At 35.2% G+C, this 11,193-nt stretch overlaps 1 long non-coding RNA gene across 1 annotated transcript; it reads left to right on the top strand.

Annotated features, from left to right (window-relative positions):
• Window positions 1-7,046: 7,046 nt before the first annotated feature.
• On the top strand, window positions 7,047-10,246 carry LOC138340836 (uncharacterized). Its single transcript, XR_011213680.1, has 2 exons — window positions 7,047-7,248; window positions 10,000-10,246. It is a non-coding gene; the product is annotated as an uncharacterized lncRNA (long non-coding RNA).
• Window positions 10,247-11,193: the final 947 nt, after the last annotated feature.

Raw genomic sequence — 11,193 nt, 5'->3', positions numbered from 1 at the left:
CGGGCGTTATATTGGAAGAGTCTCCAAATTTTGACTTTATGGTCCATCAAAACTCCGAGTCATTATTAGTGGTTGACGTGAACTCCAAACAGCACCATTATCAACCATTGATGGAGTTGAAGGAATTGGTTCTTGGTAAGATTAATAAGTCATTGTCCCTAGGAGGGATGGTGTCTTGAGGTATAAAGGAAGGTTGTGTGTTCCCAATATAGATTGTTTGAGGAAACGGATTCTTGAGGAAGCTCATGGGTCCTGTTACTCCATTCATCCAGGTTTGAAAAAGTTGTACCATGACCTTAGGGAGGTATTATGGTGGGAATTTTGAAAAAGGACATAGAGGAATTTATAGCGAATTGTCTAAATTGCAACAACTGAAAGCCAAACACCAAAAGTCGGTTCCTACTCGGAAATGGAAGACATCAATATGTATTTTGTGATAGGTTTGCCTCAGACAAAAAAGCAATATAACTCCATATGGGTTGTTGTAGATAGGTTGAACAAATCTTCTTATTTTTTTGTCAAGTTTACCTATTCTGCGGAGAATTCTACAAGGATGTTCATAGAAGAGATTGGGTGTCACCATGGTATTCCATTATCCATCATATCGGATAAGGGTGCACAATTTACATATAGGTTTTGGAGGTTATTCTAATAAGGGTTAGGTACCAAGGTGAAGTTAAGAACCATTTTTCATCCCCAAATGAATGGTCAAGCGGAGAGTACTATTCAAACCCTTGAGGATATGCTTAGATCTTTTATAATTGATTTCAAAGGAAGTTGGGATAAACATTTGCCTTTGGTGGAGTTCGCTTACAACAATAGCTTTTCATTCATCTATATCTATGTCCCATTATGGAGCCTTGTATGATAGGAGATGTATATCTCCAATTGGATGGTTTGAAAGGGTGAGTCTTTATTTTTGGGTCCCAGTTAGATTTATAAGACTTTGGAGAAGGGTCTTATCATAAGGAACCGATTGCAAGGGATTTACAGTTTGAAGAAGGTGATAAGGTGTGTTTAAAAATCTCGTCTATGAAAGGGGTAGTTAGATTTTGCTAGAAAAGGGAAGTTGAATCCTCGTTAAATGGGTCCCTATTAAATCTTACAATGGGATGGTAAGGTTGCCTATGAGTTGAAGCTCTCTAGTGAAACCATTTTTCCATGCTTACGAAGTGAATCGGTGACCTGAGTCTATTTTTCCTATTAAGGATCTTGATGTGATGGATATCCTCTCCTATAAGAGGTCCTAGTAGAAATCCTCGATCGTCAAGTAAAGAGGTTGAGGAACAAAGAGGTGGTCCCCGTAAAAGTGTTATGGAGAAACAACCTAGTTGAGGAAGCAACATGGGAGGTCGAGGCCGACATGAAGTCCCTTTATCCTTGTCTTTTTCCTAATGAAGCTTAGAGGTTCTTTCTAAATAATGAAAACATTGACTAAGTTTGAAGTGCTCTAATTTTTGGGTAAGTTTTGCAAAATGTGCATTTTTGGTGTCATTACAGTGAAATTACATTGAGTCCAGTATATTGACTTAAAAATTTGCAATTCTTCTTGTTTTGAGTTATAATGCGCTATTTGATATGGTGAGTATTAATGAAATGATATTGAGCATGTGGTATGTTGAACTCATGTTGTTTTCTGAGAAGGCAAAATTCCTCATAATGTGATGTTTCAGCCTTATAAGGTAATTGAAGTTTTGAAATGCTTTGTGTAAATAACATAGTGATGTTGTAACTCATATTGTTACCTATTGTTGATTGGATAGGCATCTAGTCTTGAGTCTATTTCCTTCCTTTCAAAAGATTCTAGTGTCATTCAGGGACAAAAGTTCCTAAGGAGGGGATAATGTAACACTTTAAAAGTCTAAGACGTGTTCTAGAGCCTAACATAGCTCTCAAAAGGTTTAGAAACTGTTCTAATGTCTATATTAATGTATGTAAGTCATTTAGTATTTTTAGAAACCAAAACATTATAGAACGTCCATTACGTCCGTAACATAGTTCAATGAGGTACTAGCGTGCTTAGCCTATTTGACAAGCTTTTCAAAGTCAGAAGTTTATAAATTTTGGTGAAGGATTCTTAACACGTATTAGATTTAGTTCATAGACGAAACATCTGGGAATGACTCCCTAAGGAAAAACAAAGGGCCATTGTGGAGGACCCTTGCAAAAGTGACTAAAAGATGTCAATAGACAGTGTCACCAATGAATGCCACAAGTGATTCGTGGTCAAATCGATGGGGCGTCGATTGCCTCCGTCGATGGAAATTTATAACATTTGGATAAGGTCATGTTTTGACAAGTCTGTGAACTTTTCCACGAGTGTGCAACATGAAGGGGAACGTTCCCATCGATGACACACGATCCTTTGATTGTGGTCTCGTCATGGAGCCACCGTTTTGATGCATATTTTTAGTTACTCCATTTAGTTATTTGGATTAGTTAGGAGGTTAACTTGGGGTTATTGGAGGTCTAACTAAGCTAATTAACAACCTATATAAAGACCCTAAGCTAATTAGACTAACCTAAGATCCCATAAATTCGGAAAACCCAAACTCTCTTCTTTCTCTCTCAAGTTGAAGAACTCCATAGAAGACAAGGTCAAGGTAGGTTCCAGGGCTTCAATAACCAAATTTTATCAATCAATATTCATCAAACAAAAAGGTATGAGATTCCTACCTTTGGGACTTCTTTCCGTAAAGGGTTCTATCAAATTGATTTCAAAAAGTATGAAATTCGGGTGGGTCTTTTCCAATATCAAAATTTATCTTGTGAATTGCTTTTTTTATGATTTATTTTGGATATTATGAATATATTAAAATTTATTATAACTCAATTATGTTAGTTATTTATGGAATGGTCTATTTTGTAGAAGATGACCTATTTCCCTTAAACCTAGGTTGTGATCTTGATATGTATTGTGTAATATTAGTTCAATTGAATTAGATATTGGTTGAATTACTACTAGATGATGTTATTTTAGAAATTATGATTATATTAGGATGAAATTTTAGTTCTTGATTAATTGGTCTATATTATGACTTTGACCTAAGTCTCTTATATTAATCAATGAACTAGTGATAGATTCTGATGTAGTGATTCAATTGGCTTTGTTTCAATGTTGCTTATTTATATGTGATGATGTTAAAGTCTTATGGGGTTGAGTTAAGGGTTGATAGTAAGACATTTATTATGGTTTATGAATGATACTTAGTAAGTTTTGTGATCTGTATTCTTCACTTCAAACTGTGGGTACTATAGATAGAGTGATTGTAACACTTCGAAAATTCAAGACGTGTCGTAGAGCCTAAAATAAGTTTTATAAGATTTATATATTTTATTAAGGTCCATTTTAATGAATATAATTCATTTAGGAAGTCCAGAAACCATAATTTCCAAGAACGTTCATGACATTGGGAAAGTAGTTCAAGGAGGTACTAGCATGCCTTAACCTATTTGACTAGCTTTTAAAGTTGGAAAATGATGAAAATTTGTGGAGGGGTGTATAACATGTGTTTAAGTTGAGTCATATTCTAAATGTACGAGTACGACTCCCCAAGGACAAACCAAGGGCCCTTGAGGAGGACCTTGCTTTTGAAGTCAAACACTATCTGGGTAGTGTGCACCCACGAAAGGGCATCGCTGAGACGTTTGTTGATTGACGGGGCGTCGATTCCATTTGTCGACCAAAAAGTAGAAAAATCCTTGTGGGGTATCATTTGCACATCTCTGATCATGAGTACGGATGTGAAGCATGGAAGGGGGAACTGGACGTCGATGGATCAACGATCCGTCGGTCGTGGTCTTGTCCATGGGGTATGTAATTTCCTGCGCATTTTGTCTTAGTTTTAAATTATTAATTAAGAGGTTTGGTAGTTATTTAAGGATAAAGGGAATTCAAATTAACTTAGTTAACCCCCATATAAATACCCCAACCCAATAGACTAATCACAACTCTCAAAACAAATCTCTCTTCTTTCTGTTTCTAGTGCAAGACACCATTGAAGAACAAGATAGGGGAGGTTTTGGAGGATGTAAAGGGACAATTTCACCATCAATTCTTCATAAAACATTAAGGTATGGGATCTAATTCACCTTTGAGACCTCTTTCCTCAAAGGATTCCTTCAAATTATATTAAAAAGTTGAGTTTTCATATAGGCCTTTCTCAATCTCGAAATGAATGTTATGAATTGATGTGTTTCTAATTTATTTTGGATAATACGAATATATTAACATGTATTCTAACTTAATTATTATATATATTTCTGGTTTGGTCTAATTTGAAGAAGATGAACCTTAACCCTATGTGTGATCTTGATATGAATTAGGTTGTGTTGGTTCAATCAAATTTGTCATTGATTGAATTACTACTAGATTATGTTGTTATAATAATCATGAATAAATAAGGGTGATTTGTAGTCTTTCATGCTAGTTCTTGAAAAGATGATCTAGATTATTGATTATGTTTTGAATTGACCTAACTATCTTATCTTAAGCTATGATCTAGTATTGAATTTTGATGTAGTGATTCTTCTAGCCTGTTATCATGTTTATTGTTGACTTATGATGATGTATATCCAAATTAGGTATAATTGAGGTTTTATGGTAAGACCTTGATGTTGAACTATGAAGGAGACTTGGTAGGACTTATGATCCTTATCTTTTACTTCAAATTGTGGTTAATTTTGATTAATTCATGATGTTGTGGAGATCTAGCGTATCTTGGTATGATGCTGTAGAGGATTTAGAGGGAGGACCTTTATATCCATAATTCTTCCCCCGGTTCTACCTCCTTCTGCAATAGTGATCTATCCCGTCTATCCACCCGCGAATTGGAGTATCACTTGTCTTAGGATTAATAGGGTGGTATGATTTTGAATTGAAATGTTTTGCTCTTAATTGTGAGGAGGTGGCTTAAGATATAAATGTTATAAGGATGGTTAATGATTTACCGATGAGCCTTATCATAATGTGAAGATGTTACTATGCTTACATCACCTATATGAATTATGATGGAAGGATTTATACTCATACAATTCTTATTGAGCTATGATTATGATATTTATATAAGGGGTATACCCTATGACCTAAACTAATCTATGATTGATAAAAAAGTCTTAAAGACATTTCAAAAAGTGTCTCTAACTTAGCACCAAGTGGACTAGAGTGACGAGTATCCCTTCCAATATAGGGAAGGTAGGATCATGAATGTACTCTTGAGATTAGAGTCTGCAATACATGTAGCATAAACAGGGTCCCAACTATGTCTCGTAGTTCTTGAACTATGTTGCCCCATAGGAATACTAGCTAGTGGGATCACGTAGTTGCTATGTCCATGTTTTGGTACTACCTTGGCAAGTAGTCCTCCTTCCTTCGGTGTAGGGTTCCATGACACCGAATTCCACATTAGCTCATGTGGTCTATGCCGGTTAGGGAAATATGTTCCCAAAAGGCAAAATAAAATAAAAGATTGAACTCTAACTATCATAACCTAAGAGGTTTAGCTTAGTCTAGGTAGGGGTGTGGGATTCTACCTAAGCATTGCACTATTTATCCTTCAGAGGAGTCTTATGGATATTGTTATGTATGATTATGCTTATGATGATATATAATATATATATGATGAACTTTAACATTGTTGATACTATATGATAATTGGTTTTACTTATGAATATGCGTTGGTCTATATGCTCAAAGTAAGATGATATTTACTCTTAAATGATATGCTATGTGAAGTAGGATGTCAGTCAGATTTCTTGGTGAGTTACTTGATTGATTAAGGTTATGGGCCTCTGATTGGTCATTGCACTTGTTCACTTTATAGGGGTTCATGGGTAATTAAATTGCTTAGGTTATGTTGAGATGTACTCTTATACATGCTTGTGGCTAACATGACTTGATGATAGAGTTACTTGAATATGTATTCAATTATATGACATGCATGTTGACTTGAGTAGACTTGATGTTATTGTTCTTGTTATGTACATACCTATCATTCAACGAACATGCATTATTGGTTGATCTGGTTTTGTTGATGTGCATAAAGGTTTTAAAATAAAAGTGCATACTTTATGAAATGTCCCTTTTTCATAGCATGTTTTCATATATGTATGCATATGGTCTCATACATAGTACAAGTGGTGTACTAACCCCATTTCTTCCTTTTCTCCGAAAGTTATGGTTCTGGTCGTTAAAGGGAATTTTGAGACGAAATTGAATAAGACTTGGATATCTTGATCATCCAAGTAAGGTAGGTCGTAATATTTCAAGGGTGATGCCACTATCTAGCTGATAGAGTTGGTTTTAGTTAAAGAGTTCAATGGTTCTTTCTTTCCATTTAGTATGAAAAATTGTATATCCCATGTGAGGCATTCTTAATTTGACGTATGGGTTATGCCCGATGTAACAACCCTAAAGTTACTATGCTAAGTAATGCCTACTGTATCTAGAATGCCTACGATTAGATCGGGTTCACACGGATTGATGTGCATAGAACCAGACCTCTTAACCCTTGCGAGAACCAATCCAACTAACTTGAGGAGTTAGTTGAGCTAGAAAAGGTTGGGTCCAACCATGTAGGGCTACCGAATATGAAGATTTACCCGGATGAGTCTTTACCGGACTTAAAAAGGGGAAATCTTAAGTTTGGATGGTCTAGGGGTAAAATTTTCTTTTTCCAGGATAAAGGTAGTATCGTCATTACCCTACATATGTAATTAATTAATTAATTAATAAGGTGGAGGGGCATTTTGGGAATTGAGGGCCGAAAATTGGCCTTTGAGTGAAGTCTTGATCTACCCGGATTTGAACCTAGGTGGAAGCAATGATTTTTAAATTGTTTTTATTTAAATTGGTTAATTAACTTAATTAATTAATTTTTATTATCTGATTTAATAAAAAGGAAAATCAGATTTTTTAAAGGGTTGAAAGAGTCCTAGTTTGACTAAGTCCTTACCTAAGCCTAAACAGCTTTGCACGTTTTACTCTCTCACATCAATACCTCACTTTCACGATCATTGTCTCTTGTTTTTCACGTTTCTATGCCAAGAAAAAAATACTAAATCAGAAAAATTACCAAAGTTCTTCATACTTGAAGAACTTACACGAAAATATAAGTAAAACAAGATAATCAAAAATGTTAGGCAAAGGGGAGCACGATTCTGTCGATTTGGTGTTGAAGTTGAGGGGATTTGGATGTGATTTTTGTAGAATGTTTTGGGCAGAAATTCAAGGTTTGAACTACATAAAAGGTATGGATTTTCTTACTCTTTGTTCTTTCCCTAGAGACCCTTAGGATTCAGATGAATCTTCTCTGAAAACTAGGGCTGTTCCCTTTTACATGCTCCCTTTCACTAGCTCCCATCGATTTGTAGATTGGGTATGTTTGCTGGTAGAAATAAGGAATGTAATATGTTTTCGTGTTGATTATGTTTGTGTATGTATGTTCGGAGTTATTTAAATGTTAAACATGTTGTCCAAAATTATGTGTTTATGTTTAGCCGTGACATATACTCTTGGATTGAAATTCGAAAATGACATGTTATGTTTGTATTCTTACAAGCACAAATTTGTTTAAATCGTGATGTTCATATGATGTATAATTTGGCTTATTTGAATGGAAGTTATTAGCTAAATGAATCCATGAAAATGCACCTAAATATGTACTAAGTGATCCATGAATTACCCTAAAAACTAACATGTAAACATTGATGAAAATGAGCTGAAAAACGTACAAAACTTCATGCATCTTGTTGATGAGTTTCGGCTAAGATAAGTGATATAAAAAATCCTGATTTGAGTGTAAAATTTTTATAGAATGTGATCTTGAAAATGCACCTAAAGAACTCACTAAAAACTACTCCAAATGTATACACATTCAACGTGAAAGAGGTGAGAAAAAGGCTTCAAAAATGTCATAAAAATTTCAGCACTTTGATGTTAGTTTCAGTCAATTTAAGTCAATTAACATGTTATGAAAAATGAAGAAAAATAAGTGAGGTCACTGACGATGAACCCGTTACCTCACCTTGCTAAAAGTCTTAAAATAAGATAAGTTAAAAGAATGTTGTAAGGGGGATTCGAACCGTGACAATGAATGGAAAATGAAATTGTGAAAATAAAAATGAGAGGAGTGGGATTCGAACCCACAACCTCTTGGTCAAACATAAGGAATTAAAAGAAAATAAAGGTTGAGGCATGTGGGAATCTACGACCTCTAGGCTGATTAAGGGAATTAAAGAGAAAAATAAAGTGAGGTTGTGGGGATTTGATCCCATACCCTCAAGGTCAACTTGAAAAGTCAAGGAAAAAGAAAATAAAAAATGAGGTTGTGGGGGATCGATCCCACAACACCTCGGTCCCAAGACAAGCGAATAAGATAAAAAGAAAAATAAGGAAAAATGAAATGAAGGCATTGGGGCTCAATTTCGGGTCCCCGAGCCGTATGGATCAAAAAAGAATAAATATAAAATATGTAAATGTTAACCAAGGGATTCAAAACCGGGTTCCCTTTCTCAAACTCTGTATTTATACATAAGTCATACGTGGATAAATGTTCAAATTAATTCTTCCCATATAGATCGAAATTAAGAACTTGGCATACATAGATGATGCATAAGTCTTGTACCACATAATCTTAGAAAGTTATGAATCACTTAAACGAACTATGAATGAAGCATCATGGATTGTATGTATAGACTTATAAGTCGAGCATACGTTTAAACGTAAGTGAACCTAAGATGTATGCAATGAAATTATGAAATAGAAGGGTTAATTAAGTGTGTGAAACACGCTAAATGGGCAAGTGCATTTGCATATGATGAAATGAGCATTCACGTAATAAGGGGTGAGTAATTATAAAGACCAAATGTGCTAAAGTTAATGAATGTGGTGACAACATGATAAGAGGCTAATGTAAAAGATGAGAGAAATCTCAAATGAGCCTAAGTAAATGTTACCAAAATGTACTCACTTATGAGATTGTAAAGTTAATAAAGAGACTAGTCTCTATGAACACTCTAATGAAAGTATTGAAGTTAATTCCTACTTAATACTAATGATGAGAGGAGAAATCATCTAATGAGCTATGATGTCCTCATGCTAGAAGCCTTCTTCCATGATGTAATGGAACTTTATACATAGCATTGATAGTATAGCTATGAGCGGTGATGAATTTGTTCGGGAAGGGCGGAGGTTCACATCACTCTCATGAAATGAGACTGTTCAGCATGCTGGGTATGGGTCTCCTTATATCTCCTAGTCTTTGAACCTATATTGTCACTATAGGGATCTAGCAGGGTTCAATCCCCTACATACACTAGCATGTTATGGATCACTTTGACTGGTGATTCCACTTTTTTTCAGTGTGGGGCAGACAGTGGATTTCATAATTCTCACATGATCTAGGTCGGTTAAAGTTAAAGTTCCCAAGAATGAATGAGGCCAGCCTTAAATGATGCACATAAAAAATGAATGATACCAAATGTGTTATGATAGGATAATAAAGAGGTGAGATAGACTTATGTAATGACACTAGGTCATTCTTGATCATTGCATAGCAAACCTGATGAATGTCTTAAACTACATCTTAGGTATAACTGGTGTCTACACTAACTTATGAATGTATGAAGTGAAGTACGCATGAATGAATGAAGCAGACTCTATGTTTTCTAAAGAAGGATCCCTAGTTGAGGTCCCATATGTTGAGCCCTCATTTTTGTGAAGTCTTGATGTCAAGTCCATGATTCCAATGTTTTTAGGCATATGAAAGAATAATACGAAAGATGTTATGCGCTATATGCAATATGTTATGTGTTATGTGTAAGACGTTATGTGTTGTGTGCAATATGATACGAATGATGATGCATGTTATTGACTTGATTTTCCATAAATAATGTTGTTAGGAAAGAGCAATTCTTACTCATGCATGTCCTTGGGGTGTGCCTACATATACCCAAAGTCAGTACAAGTGTGTACTTATCCCATACAATATCTACTTTTAGGTGCAGGCACAGGTAGACGTTAGAGCTTACGGTACGACGTTGCATCTATCCGGACGTAGAGCTTACATCCGGAATTGGTAGGCCCTCATGCTTTCAAGGGTGTCTACCATTATTATCTATCTTAGATGTAGGCTTTAGCTAGTGGAGCATGTTCCACTAGTGTTTCGTTTCCTATTTCATTTCAGACTTTGTATTGGGGCCGTTTTGGCAAGAATACGTTTAATGCAATTATGAATTGCTTATTTCATTTGATTATCTCTATATTACATGGTTGATTTGTGAACGTCTATAATGTTAAGTATAATGTTATTTGCATGAAATAAGAAAATAAAAAGTTTAAATTTTCCGCTAAAATTAACCTAGATGAAGTAAGTATGACGTATGTAGGCTTCTCTATGACATTTGAGAGGTCAACGATGTTGGTCTCGTCTGGGGTATAGATTTTGGTCGTGACACCCAAGTTCTTACACTCTTATTAGATTGTTATGATAAGAGACGAATATTATGAATATTATGATTGTGTTATCTTTTATATACTTATGTGCATTAAAAGTAAAAGACTAAGTAATCTTCCTATATGAAGGGTTTATGTATACTATATATATATATATATATATATATATATATATGTTTGTGTGTGTGTGTGTGTTTTTGTGTGTGTGTAGAGGTCTATGCGAACCTCCAAGTAGAAGTAACGAAAAATCCTAAATTTTCCGCGTTTTTGACCTATGAATGTAATGATGTAAGATAAGAGGCTAGTCTTAGTCCTCAAAGAGGATGCCGATGCCGGTTACGTATAGGGGTAAACCTAGATATGACAAACTTTGTATCATAGCATGAGGTTAATATCTTTGAGTCGATGTCTCTCTCAACCACGTCTACGTAGGTTTGTACTCAAAATTGTGAAGCACCCCACACTTATGAATAGGAGTCTACGTGATGCTTAGGAAACTCTAACTTTGTTGGAAATCCAATATCGTACCACTAGAGTATAGTTATTGTGCAATTTTGCATCGAATCATCTTATTGTGATTATGTGCAATGAATACTCGAAGGAATGCGACACGAAGACATGAAAAAGAGATTGCCAATGCGGGAACTCCTCCCCATGGTGATCAAGTGCCTCTTTATGAGGAAGATGGGAATGATGACCAAGCCCTAGTGAATCCTCTTCCTTTGATGAATGAGAAAATA

This window comes from Solanum lycopersicum, chromosome 1 (assembly GCF_036512215.1).
Source record: "Solanum lycopersicum chromosome 1, SLM_r2.1".
NCBI classification, from domain to species: domain Eukaryota; kingdom Viridiplantae; phylum Streptophyta; class Magnoliopsida; order Solanales; family Solanaceae; genus Solanum; species Solanum lycopersicum.
The sequence above is the reverse complement of the archived record's forward strand: the minus strand, read 5'-3'. Positions and strand labels throughout refer to the sequence as shown.